Below are 14,066 nucleotides of genomic sequence, written 5' to 3'. Positions count from 1 at the left end.
GAAGTGATGAATTTCATCCGCTACATAGGTACCATTCCCAAAGCGGAGGGTGTTTGTCCTTGCCATCCTGGAGTGGCTTTCCTGAGATTAGTGTTCCACATGGGCAGCTCTTTGAAAGGATGTTGCTTTTGAAGTCTAAGAAAGTTCTTGTTTTGGAAATAGACAAGTGTTCAAATCTCAAAAGTTAAGCTGTGTCGAGGAAACATTCAGTAGTGGTGTTCACGGCTGTGGTATGTTGTTTCCAAAGCAGGCGGCCAACACTTCCTCCCATCCACGTTCTTGACTGTCAGCTCCTATTGAGAGATGGAGTCGATTTCTGCTCCACTGGAGTCTGTAGACTGGCTGCTGACCTGTTTGACCAGTGACAGTGGTAGAGGCGATACTGCGCTAGTTCTGGGCCTGCTTCTTCAGAGGTGTGGTGACTAAAAGTCACTCTCCTGGAAGCCAGTAGGATGTAAAGGAGATGATTAGGCCACACTGTGTGGAGGAAGACCACTTGAGTTTTCTCAGTGTGTGCATGAGGCTTGCTCTAGTCCTGGTTGCAACTAGGGAGTGCTGGCAACCTCACAAGTAACCCCAGCTGGGAGAAATAAAATGGCTGTTTTAAATGGCAGTTTTGAAGTTTTGAGACAGTATGTTACTCTGCAATAGAGGACAGAAACACTATCATCACCTCTTGCCCACGAGACCCTTGGTATACCTCTGGGCTACATATAAATTTGTTGTAAGATGTGAACCCTGAGTACAAAATTTTGATCAGCATACACAGTAGCATGCCTTAATGATAAGTCTCTAACGAAATCTTCATTTCCTGTTCTGTAGGAATGTACCTACTGAATTAGTTAAACCACACTGTGGCTCTGTTTCATACTCTTCAAGATAGCTGGCTAAGTAGAAAATTTTCTTTTGTGTCCTTGGTTGGTCATGTGATATGTTTCTAAATACACTTTGTGATAGGATTGTTGAAATTATTTTTAAAGAAACTGCCCATTAGTGAGATGGCACATGTGTAGTGTTGATGAAGTTTGTGCGATGACCATTGTCCTGTCTTCGTAAGAGGGATGGGAGATGTGCCTTGAACACCTGTGAATGGCTTTGTCACACGCAGGTCAGAGGATGAGTCTAGTGTTAATTCTAATGTGTGTGTTACAGGGTGTGTAAACACAATGATAGTGTTTAGGATAACGTCTGATGGTCTTTAAGAGAACGTCTGCCGTTGCCTTTGAAAGAGAGAATCCTGTGTGTGGGTTTCTGTTCAAATTCTGGTTAGGTCATCGTCAAAGAAAACCAAGAAGCTAACAAAATATGCCCACTTTTTCCCTTGAAAATCTCACAGGAGTGCATGGGTAACTTAAGAGATTGATGGTCCCCTTTTCCCTTAAGCCCTGCTGATCATCCTGCCAGGTTTTTTTGGTCATGGCTCTTTCCCATCCTCAGTGGTGGCTGTTTCAGGCTTTACCTGTCTTTGAACTGTTCCATCCGGAATGCCTTGACTCTTCACAAAGACAGACAAGTGATCTCAGAAGAGAATGTCTCCAAAGGCGAACTACAACCACAAGGTGATGGCATCTCCTACTGCCTAGGATGGTCGTAACAGTGAGAACTAGGGGATGGTGAGGTTATGAGGAAACGGACGCCTTGCCCATTGCTCGTGAGCATGCAGAGTGTGAACTGGCCTTGCTGCGAGAGAGTGGGCATGAATACACATCACACATCTGTTGCAATCTTGAGATTCTCTGTCATCTGGTACTTACCTTCCCTCCTTGTAGAAACAGGACTTCCTCTTTCGGCAGTTTGTGGAGCATTTCTAAATAGTTGAATATTTTGAATCAGCATTTAACAGATGAGATCTGATTCTAAGAACACACTGGCATTCCCATCTTTCTGTCCTCACCCCTCATCCCTGTCTTGTGTTTGATTCTTACTCCATCCCTGAGTTCTGCTTTCCTGACTTGAATCTGCAGAGCCTCAGCTACTTCATCCTCTTCTGTAGCTTTGCCTTTCTACTTTGCCACTTCCCAGTGGCATGAAAACAGGCTCAGGTCTCCAGTGTGTTTGAAATGAAGAGGCCACCGTGAAGTGCTGCTTTACTTGAGTTTTTTCTACCATAAACACCCTGGCTATTTTTTTCCTTGAGTTTACCTTCTTGAACAAGCAGTTCATATTGGCTGTTTCCTGTTCTTCACCTTTCACATTCTTCAGCCTGCTGCAATCTGTCCTCTTCCACCCATGACCTTGTAGGGACTCTTGCAAAGGTCATTGGGAATTCTACCTGTTGAACCCAAGAGGACATGGCTAGGCCCTTACCTCTGGTCTCCAGCCCTGCTCTGCTGGGCCTGACCATGCCCCAGACTGTCCTGATTATCTTCCTTTTTCTTCACAGTCTCTTCTATGGGATGTTCCTTGTTGCTTTACTCTTGGAGTTTCTTAGACATCTGTCCACCTACGATCCAAAGCTAGGAGCCAGGAGCTTCTTCCAGGTCTCCCAAGACTTTGCACCATCCTCCTGTGCTTTCTCAGGCGGTAAGAAGGAACTGGTTGGAAAATGGAGCAGCCAGGACACATATGGCACCCATATGGGATCCCAGTGCTTGCAAATGGAGGATTAGGCAAATGAGGCATCCCGCCTGCCCCCTGCTTTGCTCTTTTTGGTCTGTGCACTTTCCCTGGGTGATCTCATGCCACATTTCCAAATGTCCAAGGAGATCTCTTTCTCAAGTTTGAGATGTGTGAATCTCTGGAGTGTGACATGCCCTGGGCCCTGACTACTCCTGTGCAGAGTAGGCCACCTCATCCCCTGGCACCTGCCATGCCATGCCCTGTGTTGTAGTGAGCATGTGGGAGTCTTTCCATATCCCATCGCTTCTTGGATTCAGCAATCCACCATCCTCCTGAGTCTCCCTTGTCCACTGCTCTCCTTTCAGTGGTGCCAGCACTCGCTGCCTTTCCTGGCTTACTCTTTCTTTCCCCTCACCTAGTCGTGCTTCCAGCCAGAGGAATCCTTCACAGACCTGCATCTGACTGGGTCACTTCCTGGGGAGACCCTTTGGGGATTGCCCATTGCTCTTAGGATAAAGGTTGAGCTCTTGGCCCAGCCATGCTGGCCTCCTTTGGCCCCCTCAGGAGACCTTTGCCCAAGATCCTGCTGGCTATTGTTGCTGTTTCCTCTCAGCAGAAGCACATTTCCCAGTGCTGGCCCCTCCTCCCCTGTGTCTGCTCCGCCCAGGGTGGTGGTGGTGGGGGTCGGTGTTTGCTCACCCGAGGCCACCCAAGAAGCATTCCCTGAATGATTAATGTGCCTCTGCCCGCACCCTGCTGGAGTTTTGACTTTGGCTTGACCTCCTTGCAGGTGTAGTTGACACCTTTCATACAGCCTGAGAGGAGTGGATGAGATGACATTTGGGACACCTGTGTAGAAAAGGGTCATGAAAAGGTATAAAGGTTTGAACTTGACCTTCCGTCCCAGCTTGTGGGAAAACAAAATGAAGTATTAATGTGTTCAGTGACATGAAGAGCAGGACAGCAGAAAAATGGTGTGTGTGTGTGTGTGTGTATACACTCCATCATTCCATCCAGGTTCTCCACCCGGGTCGGGTTACAGTGGCTCAAGTGCTTGAGCGTTACCTGCCTCCCAGTATGCATTAGCAAGGAGTTGATGTAGAAGCTATGCAACTGGAACTTTCCTGGTACACTGGTACGGAGTGTGGAGGTTCCAATCAGCTGCTTAATCTACTACACCTCAACACTCACAAAAATAATCCTAGAGATTCCTTTTTCTGGTTTGCTTTAGAAAATGAAGGTATCTCATAAAAGTGACACATTGATCACTGATACTATTATGATGCTTGGCCATTGACACTATTACCTTTCAGGTTGTTTACTTCTAACCTGCATATACCTGGCTTCAGTAAAATTACCTCTTCATTTACGGAGAGTTGTTTCCCTTCTTAGAATTGCTAGAAGCTTCTGTGCCATGAAATTAAAAAAACCCCCGTTGGATGATGGAGCTAAAGAGACACCTCCCCATACTGTTACCAATGCCATGCTTCAAGTCGCATACCTGTTGGGTGATTGGGAGGTGACAGTCATAGGCCCTTGCTGCAATTTTCCCCGTCATGAATGGGGAATAAACAAAACTGAGATGAAAGGCAATGACGATCAGTGCTAGGGAAGTCTGAAGCAGTGATGCTGTTATTTAAATGAGATGGGAGGATCCCCCTCCGTCACTTGGGGAGGTAGCTTCAGCTGCATCTTTCAGGAGGGTGACAGGCTGATGTGGAGACAGCTGCAGTCTCAGAGCCCGGGGAATATGTCAGGGATTCAGGGTGTTCTTTCCCTTTCGTTCTTACAATTTTGCGAGCTGGTGGAAGATAGAAGTGGGTGACCGCTGTTCTAGCAGCTGGGCCAGTGTCTCAGCACAACTCTGAGATGCGCTTTGCCTCTTATTTGCAGCCGTTAAAGTGGGCAAAGTAAGGTGTATTGTTTTTACTTTAAGATAAAGAGACTGTCACTTTAGGGATTTATCTGGATCCAGGAAATAGATTTAGTGTTAAAATCTGAGCTATAGAATCTGCTTGGTCTCAAAAGGCCAGCATAAATTTGGAAGACACTGTCAAGAGTAACATTGTGCTGCTTAGAGTTTTCAGTTGATTTTGCTGTGGCATAGGTGGATGACATAGCAGGAAGAACACAAAAGTCTATCCCAACCCTACAACTTTTTTTATTTTACAGTTTTCTTTTCGCTTTTCTTTTGTTAAGACTTTTTAGAAAGGCATATCCATAAAGAGGAGATACAGAGAAAAATATCTTCTGTCCACTGATTAACTCCCCAAGTAGCTGCAAGGGCCCCAGCTGACCTGATCTGAAGCCAGGAGCCAGGAGCTTCTTCTGGGTCTCTCACTTGTGTGCTGGGTCCTATGGCTTTGGGCTGTCGTCTGCTGCTTCCCAGGCCACAGGCAGGGAGCTGGATGGGAAGTGGAGGAACCGGACCATGAATTGGTGCCCATATGGGATCCTGGGATGTGCAAGGCGAGGATTTAGCCACTGAGCCATTCTGCCGGGCCCTGTAGTTTTCTTATGTTGCATCTTTGAGTTCTTTGTGCTCCGGCAGGAACCTCCTTTGGTAGAAAAGCAAGAAAGCTTGGTTGATTGTCCTTGCGAAATGTTTTACCATCTGCTAGAACAAGGAGAACTTTGAGGTCTCATACACTGGGTTTCTGACATATGGAATTTTAATGTAGTTGTCACGATTTTGCTCCCCGCTATTGAACAGATGAGTGAGTGCTTCATGGTGTAGACTTTATTGGAACCCATCTTTAGCTGAACTACTTCCACTGGTGTTTGCGCTAGGCCTCTACTTCCTGGGAGAAATTCAGCCTTTTGGAGGTGACAGACATGATTGCATTGTTTTGTTGTGTCCTTGGTGACTTGGTCACTGGAGCCACTGTGGAAGAATTATTAACATAGGCTATTATTGTGTTCATAATGTCATACAGTAGTGGGTTTTCTATCAATAGCACACCAACTATAAATAAACTGGCATTGTAAGGCAGCAGACTGGCCACTTAAATCTGGTTTGTGAAAATAGAGAAACCTCTGTTCAGTACTTTTGTTAAATATGTCTTGTGATGTAAAAATCATTGTGCATATTTGGCATTCTGTCTCGAGCAGTCGGAACCTGACTGTAGCTTGTGTCCTGAAGAGCGTGTAGGCTGTCTTAGATGGCTTGTTCAGCATTCAGAGTCCTGGTTTCCTTGGAAAATCTGCCAGGATAAAGAATCACAGAATAATGACAGCAGGAGAGAAGGCCCTCTCTAGGTGCTGCCAGTTAGAAGGGCTTGTGAACTTTGTCCTGGCCTGTTTGTCATTTGCTAATCTAAAACCTGCTAAGAAAAAGTCCGGAGGTAAAAAGTCTTACTGGAGGCCAAATACATTCTGATTAGAGTGGGGCTGGGGCATACAAGGCCTTCCTGGAACCACAGGCTGAGGGCCAACCCTGAATTCTTAGTACTATTTGATGTTGAGACCCTTACGTAATCAAAAAGTTTTCCTGGACCACTTTTCCCTATTTCCTGTTGATTTTCAAACGCTGTAGACGTGTTCAGATATGTTTTTGCTGAGTCAGTAAAATGAAATCCTCCCCACCCTCCTGTAATATTGGGTTCCAAGAATAAAGCAAAATAGGTGGCTATTAGAACAATGAAAAGCTTGGTTGCTACCTCTTTCAGCCCTCCAGCTCTAAATGTAGATTTCTAAAATTGGAAGGTCTGTGTTTGTCCTGCTGGCTGGATTTGCTTTTTTTTTTTTTTATGTGAAATAAAATAACCTTTACTTCCCCAAGCCAGGGCTCTCCTAGGGATGGTGCCAGTAGCTAGGGAAGGCCAGCCTGGGGAGTGGGGAGATTGATATGCAGGGCTAGGGAACTCGGGAGGAAATCCAATAGAATACAAGATAGGTTTTCTTCTTTCAAAAAGTGTCCCTTACAAATGTAAGAATTCAGTTGTGAGACAGATATCTCCCTCAGCTGGTTCCCTCCTCAGATGCTTGTCTCAGCAGGGGTGGGCCACACCAGAGCCAGGAGCCAGGATTCTCCCACTTGAGTGGCCAGGGCCCAGCTACTTGAGTCATAACCTGCAGGACACTGGAATCAAAAGCAGACCCAGGACTTGAACTCGAGCGCCATAGTAGGAGATGCAGGTGCTCCAACCAGACTTTGGCGTGCTGGGCCACACGCCTGCCCTGGGACATGATTTGAAGTGCAGGAGATGACACAGGAACCCAAGTATGTTGAGTTACCTCTGCTTTCATTTTTCCTTTCTGTCCTTTTACCTCTATGCAGTAAAAGGCATCTGTTTCGTTCAAGAATATACAATAATTCAGGCTAAACACATCATTGCCACTTGTGAGAATACTATGGATGTTTCCTGGATACGGTAGTGGATATGCAAAGTCGCAAGTGACTTTTTTCTCATGTCAGATGGGTAATGTGCTGGAGTCATACTCAGATTTGAGGGAGTGCCATCTCACACAGTGGTGTAAAAACACAGTCATGCTTATGAATCACAAAAGGATGCAAAAATGACTCTTAATGAGTTACTTTAGAAGTAACTATTTAATATGACAGCTCATCCTTTTTATGACTAGCAATCAAGTGCTATCTGGAATGAGCTGTCATCTCCACAGTGGAATTGGTGCGTGTGTTGGAAAGTTCCAAGGAGGCCATGCTTTTTAAAATGTTCCATTCAGAATGTTCCTGATCTGAACATGTGAGCCCAAGCCAGAGTTCCTGAAGCTTCATTGTGTTTTTCCAAAAGCATTTTTTTAACAACCAAACTTTCTTCACTTGGCCATATTCTAAAAGTAAATTTTATTAGTGGAGGTTTGCTGCAAGCTCATGGTAAGATTAGCTGCTGTTTTTAAATTTATGGTAAAATATGCCAAACAAAACCAAGCATTTTGACCAGCAAAGAGATGTAGGTTCATTCCCATTGTTGTGCAGCCATCACCACTTTTCCTCCCAAGGACCTCCTCCTCCTTGCAAGTTGAAGCTGTGCCCCTTTTAAACTATACCTTGCCATCCCCAGCTCCCCTTCACACCTGGCAGCCAGCATCTCACTGTATGAATTTGGCTATTCTAGGTTTTTCATCTAAGTGGAATCATTCGGTATTTGTTTTGTGCCTAGCTTATTTCACATTAGCATAATGCCTTTAAAATCCTTCTGTGTTGGCACTTAACCAGTTTCCTTCCTAAGGCTGAATAGTATTTGGTATAGGTCACATCTTGTTTATCTTCCTGTTTGTGAGATTTGAGTTGTGTCCAGTCTGGGTGTTGCGAATCATGCTGCTGTGACCATTGGCATACATGTTTACTGTTGTTTCCCTGAGGGGTTGAGGGTATATACTGGTAGAATTGCTGTACTGTCTGGTAACTTAGTTTTTTTTTTTGAGGAAACGCCGCATTGTTTCCCACAGAGGCTAGGTCATCTTACCTTCCTACCTCTGTTTAGATTTGCATTAAATATTCATTTTATGGCTTTTATGTCTGAAAATCTTGTCACTTCAGGGTGTGACTCTAAGCCACCTTTATATATCTTTCAACAAGTTTAGGGATAAAACCTAATTCAAATAATTAAACAGTTATTTTCATTAAAAATATTCCTTTGGTCCCATTGGCCCAGGAAGAGAAGCCCAGTCTTCACTGTGGGAGGCAGAGACCTGAACTGAAGTCCTAACTGCTGTGCCCAGGATTTGCATTAGGAGCTGGGAGGAAGACCCTGAGCCCGGCTCCTCCAGGACTGGGTGTGTAGGTGTCCGAACTGCTGGGCCAGTTGCTCTTCCCACGTTCTAGATTTTGAGTTCCTCCATAAAACTGCTCAGAACCTTTTCGGAAGTCTGAGAACACCTGTTCCTGCCGGCAGCTACACGGGAGACTTGGTTTGTGCCTTGGTGTTCTGTAGCCCATGGATGCACCATGAACTGATGGGAGTTCTCTGAGGACAGAGGTCACGTCCAAGCCCTGCCCTATATATGTATATTATATTTTGAGCTTTTTTTCCATTTGAAACACTTTAAAAGCAGACACTAGTATTTAGTGATAATTCAGATGGTAATAAATTGGAGAAATTTGATCCAGTGGGGTTTTAAGACTGATGTTTTCTGTGAGAGGAGCAGAGTGTGTGGATGGGGCCCATCGCAGTAGGCTATTGGCTCAAGTCCTCACCTTGCATGCACTGGGATCCCATATGGGCATCAGTTTGTGTCCTGGCTGTTCCACTTCCCTTCTGGCTCCCTGCTTGTGGCCTTGGAGGGCAGTGGAGAACGGCCCAAAGCGTTGGGATCCTGTACCCGTGTGGGAGACCCAGAGGAGGTTCCAGGCCCCTGGCTTCAGATCAGTTCAGCTGGGGCCATTGCAGCTGCGTGGAGAGTGAATCAGCAATGGAAGATCTTCCTCTCTGTATCTCCTTGTCTCTGTAGATCTGACTTTCCAATAAAAAATAATAAATCTTTAAAAAAAATCTTAAAGCATGTGGATGAGTTCTATTCTTTTTTTTTTTTTTTTTTTTTAAGATTTTTATTGGAAAGACAGATTTTAAGGGAGAACAAGAGACAGAAAAATCTTCCATCCTTTGATTCACTATCAACATGGCTACAATGGACAGTACAGAGCCACTCTGTAGCCAGGAGCTTCTTCCAGGTCTCCCACACCGGTGCAGAGTCCCAAGGCTTTGGGCCGTCCTCTACTGTTTTCCCAGGCCACAAGCACAGAACTGGATGCAGAATGGAGCAGCCGGACTAGAATCAGTGCCCGTATGGGATGCTGGCATTTGTAAGTAGAGGATTAGCCAGTTGAGCCATTGCAACAACAGCCCCTGGGGCATGAGGGAGGGTGAACTCTATCCATGCCAGTCACTGCCGTGTGACCTTGGTCAATATCATGTGAGAGTCATGGTCCTCGTCTGCCAGGAATGGATTATCCTTTCTTCCTTGTGAGATAATCATGAAGACCGAATGAAATAATGAATATGTAGCTGCTTGCCAGTGTCTCCAACAAGGCTCACTCTTAAATTTATTTTCCTTTTTAAAAAAATTTTTATTGGAATGGCAGATTTTGCAGAGAAAGATCTTCCATTCGATGATTCACTCCCCAAGTGACCGCAACAGTAAGAGCTGAGCCATCCGAAGCCAGGAGCCTCTTCCAGGTCTCCCATGCGGGTGCAGGGTCCCAAGGCTTTGGCTTGTCCTCCTCTGTTTCCCCATGCCACAAGCAGGGAGCTGGAAGGGAAGTAGAACATCCAGGATTAGGACTGGTGCCCATATGAGATCCCCGCTTGTGCAAGGTGAGGGCTTTAGCCCCTGGGCCAGCGTGTTGGACCTAAATTTATTTTCATCTTTATTTCAAAGCCAGAGGTAGATAAAAGATCTTTCATCTGCTGATTGTCTGAGTGTCCAAACCGGGGCTTGGCCAAGTTTCATGCAGGAGCCTGGAACTTAGTTTGAGCTTCCACATGGGTGACAGGGACCCCAGGACTTGGGCCATCATGTGCTGCCTCCCAGGGTATGCATGAGTAGAAAGCTGGAGAGGAGAGCCAAGCTGGGCCTGGCACCCAGGCATGCTGGCAGGGCTGCGGGCATCCTGGGCGGCGGCTTCACCAAGTGCCAGCACTCATCCCAAGGAGGCAGGTGCTTGACAGTTGTTAGTTTCTTCCTTCCTGTTTTTCATTTCCTTTTCCTGAGTATATTGTTAAAAAGTTGTTTGTTTGGTCCACATTACTGTCTGTGCTGTTTCCATGCATTCCAGAAAGTTCTCATACTTCTCATTGTATCTGCAACATGAAATTATGAATTTTAAAATCTGGAGCAGGTGTTTTAGGCTCAAAAGGGGAAGTAGCCTGTCAAACCTTTAGAAGTCAGCCGGGGGGAGGGGGGGAGGGGGGGTGGCGGCACAATAGCCCAGTGGTTAAAGTCCTCATCTTGAATGAGCTGGGATCCCATATGGGCACAGATGTTAACCCATCCAGCTCCCTGCTTGTGGCCTGGGAAAGCAATAGACGATAGCCCAAAGCCTTGGGACCCTGCACCCATGTGAGAGACCCAGAGGAAGCTCCTAGCTTTGGATTGGCTCAGCTCTGGTTACTGTGGCCACTTCAGGAGTGAACAAGTGGATGGAAGATCTTACTCTCTGTATCTCCTCCTCTCTGTTTATCTGTCTTTCTCATAAAAATAAATAAATCTTAAAAAAGCCAGCCTGGGCCTAAAGCACAGGCTTTAGACCCCACCCTCTGCCATACCAATACAATTAGGGAAGCTTTTTTCTTTGTGTGTGGATATGCAAGATATATTTGCTTTTTTATATTGATTTTTACATTACAATCCTTTGAAGAAACACTTTGTAAAATAGGGCTAATGCTTTAGCCATGGGTCAGCTCCATTCGTTGTACTCATCATTATGATAGTTTGCTTGATCTTGCCATATATCGCCAACCCCTTGGGGCAGGGTTTCTGTCTCTAAGGAGCGGTTTCAGAGTAATTGTACTGCTGACAGGAAGTTACATGGTTTTGGATGGCAATATCTGTTTTGTGTTATAGAATAATAAAGAGAGGGAAAGAGAGATTTTCACCTGCTGGTTCACTCTCCAATAGCTGTAATGGCTGGGACTGGCTCAGACTGAAGCCAGGAGCATGGAGCTCTATCTGGGTTCCCATATGTTTGGCAGCGGCCCAGGTACTCGGGCCAGCTTCCAGTGCCTTCCTTAGATGCATTAACAGGAAGTTGGGCCGGAAGTGGAGCAGCCAGGGCTTGAACTGGTGCTCTGAGATGGATGCCATGTTGCAGGTGGTAGCTTTATCACTGTGCAGTGCCAATCCCTGATTCATTTCCTAGAGAAATATGCTTCTAGACTTTAGTTTCTCAACCTGCTTATAGACATTTGTTATCTTCTTTTCCTATCTGTGGTCTAAAGAGGCATAAAACAGGGTATTTGAGAAGCATCTTTCTTTTAAAACTTCTGAAAGCATTTAAGTTAAACTTACTATACAAAGGACATTTATAAATTAACAACAGCAGTGATCTCCAAAGGAGAAATAGATATTTTTCACAAAAATCGGACTCATTCTGAGAACAACTTTTTGAAGTTTCCTGTACATGTTGAGTTGTGTCCTAAACATCTGAGACCAGGGTGTGGAAGTACAGACTGAGTCTCTAGCTGCCTGGATTCACTTCCTGGCTATGTCACTTCAGTCTGAGCTGACAGTCTTTCCGTTTCCTTATGCTGAAGCAAGATGAAAGAATTGATAAGTGTGCATGTATTTATGACAGTGCTGTGAGTTGTGATTTTTTTTCCTTAAGGTTTGCTTTCGGTTTTTTTTTTTTTTTGAAAGGTAGAATTAGATCAGGGGAGACAGACAAATCTTGCTGCTGAAGGATCACTCCCCAAATGGCTGCAGTGCTTGGGCCTGGGCAAATCCGGAGCAGGCACTTTTTCCGTATCTCCTGTGTGGATGCAGGGTCCCAAGGACTTGGGCCATCCTCTGCTTTTTCCAGTCACAACACAGGGAGCCCAATCAGAAATGGAGCAGCTGGGATACAATCTGGAGCCCAGATGGGTTGCTGAAGGTGCAGGACAAAGCTTAGTCTATTACACCACAGGGCCAGCTCAGTGTGGCCAAGCAGGTGTTCTTACATACTGATGGCAGTTTTATATGTGGGTTGAAAGACAGTTTGAAATAGCTGTTGAAGGTAGAGTAGCTATTAGTTTTTTGACCCAGCAGTTCTATGTTTAGGAATGTATTTTAGGAATTTATATGTAGAATAAGACTTGTATCTGCCATAATACATGTAAACAATAATTGAAATATTGTCCCAACAAAAGCTTGGAAATGACTTAGGTATTTCTCGATAAGAAACAGTTGTTAAATGGATGTAATATAATCCCCTGGTACCACTGAAACAAATGAAGTAGGCATACATGTGCTGTTATAGAATTATTTCCATGGAATATTGTTACGGAGGAGAACAAAGCTTCTATTTCGCATGTAAAGGTTTTTATTTGAAAGACAAAATGACAAGTCTTCCATCTGCTGGTTCATTATCTGTTGAATGCCTGGAACAGCTGGAGCTGGGTCAGGCCATAGCCAGGAGCCAGGAACTCATCTGGGCCTCCATCTGGGTGGCAAGAACCATACTTAGGCCATCATCTGCTGCCTTCCAAGATGTGCATTGATTGGCAGGAAGCTGGATCAAATGTAGAGGAACTGGGACTTACACAAACTTGTAACCTTCTTGGTGATGCTTGCGACCCAGGGAGTGAATTAACTCTGTGCCATAATGTCTGCCCTTGTGTGTGGGTTTTATATTTTTTCCCCAAGATTGATTGATTTTTTATTTGAAGGGCAAAGTTAGAAGGAGAGAAACAAAGAAGTCTTCCGTCCTTTGGTCCACTCTCCAGATAGCCAGAATGGCTGGAGCTGAACTAATCCAAAGAAAGGAGCTTCTTCTGGGTCTCCCAATGGGGATGTAGGCTCCCAAGGCATTGGGCCCACTGCAATGGCTCAATGGCTACATCCTCACCTTGCAAACACCACAATCTCATATAAGCGGCTCCACTTCCCTTCCAACTCCCTGCTTACAGCTGGGAAAAAGAGGATGTCTCAAAGTCTTGGCACCCTGCAGCTGTGTCAGAGACATGGAAAAAGTTCCTGGCTTTGAGTCAACTCAACTCTGGCCATTGTAGCCATTTTGGGGAGTGAACCAGTAGATAGAAGATCCTTATGTCTCTCCTTGGAAAATCTGACTTTCCAATACAAATAAAAACAAATTGTTTTTTTAAAGATTTATTCTATTTTTATTACGAAGTCCCCCTGGCACTTTAGCTCAAGTGAAAGTGGAACATCTGGGACTCAACTGGTGCTCATGTGGAGTACTATCATTCTGAGTTGTAGCTTAACCTACTGTACAACAATGCTGGCTTTTCCTTTCATATTGTCTGAAACTTATCTTATTTTGATGATCTTTACATGCTTGATTAGGGCACAAAGGGTCAAGTGCTACAGGAAAGTGGTTGAGACCGTTGTTTTCACATTCTCTTTTTCCTACCTGTATCTGGGGGAAGGGGGAAGATAAAGGGAGAAGCCAAACCCAGCCTCCCACTCATCTCGGAGTCCCCGATGTGGGACAAGCATGCTCCGAGGATCTTGCTCACGTGGTTTTGATAGTTCAGTAGTTCTGAATTGCTGCCAGTCTCGCTATTCCAAGCACGTTGAAATCTCTCCATAATCCACTGGCTGATACAGGCTACCTTAGCGTCTCCGTTTGCCCAGATTTTCACTGCCAACACTGCTGGGGTAGTTGATTGATTTGTTCTGTCCTCCATCTGTTGTGGTACTGGGTGTCTTCTGCAGGTTCCTGTGGTCTGCCATATCCTCCATGTGCGCCTGGATATGCTGTCCACTGCTCTGTCTGAGCTTCTGAGGAGGCTCAGCATTGACACATGCACTCCATGGTCAGAGCATGGAACCTGCACTTCTCTTCATGGTTGGGGTGCTGAGTCCAGAGGTGCAGTTTGGGGGGA

General features: G+C 45.3%; 1 protein-coding gene and 1 non-coding gene across 11 annotated transcripts in view; one reads left to right on the top strand and one right to left on the bottom strand.

Annotated features, from left to right (window-relative positions):
• Nucleotides 1-14,066, top strand: part of RCBTB1 (RCC1 and BTB domain containing protein 1) — a 52,728-nt gene that overhangs the window by 6,563 nt on the left and 32,099 nt on the right. The gene's annotated exons all lie outside the window — the stretch shown is intronic.
• LOC118758051 (small nucleolar RNA U13) lies at nucleotides 6,971-7,071 on the bottom strand. The gene has a single exon (XR_004995506.2). It is a non-coding gene; the product is annotated as a small nucleolar RNA U13 (small nucleolar RNA).

Source organism: Ochotona princeps, chromosome 12, assembly GCF_030435755.1.
Source record: "Ochotona princeps isolate mOchPri1 chromosome 12, mOchPri1.hap1, whole genome shotgun sequence".
Lineage (NCBI taxonomy): Eukaryota > Metazoa > Chordata > Mammalia > Lagomorpha > Ochotonidae > Ochotona > Ochotona princeps.
The sequence above is the reverse complement of the archived record's forward strand: the minus strand, read 5'-3'. Positions and strand labels throughout refer to the sequence as shown.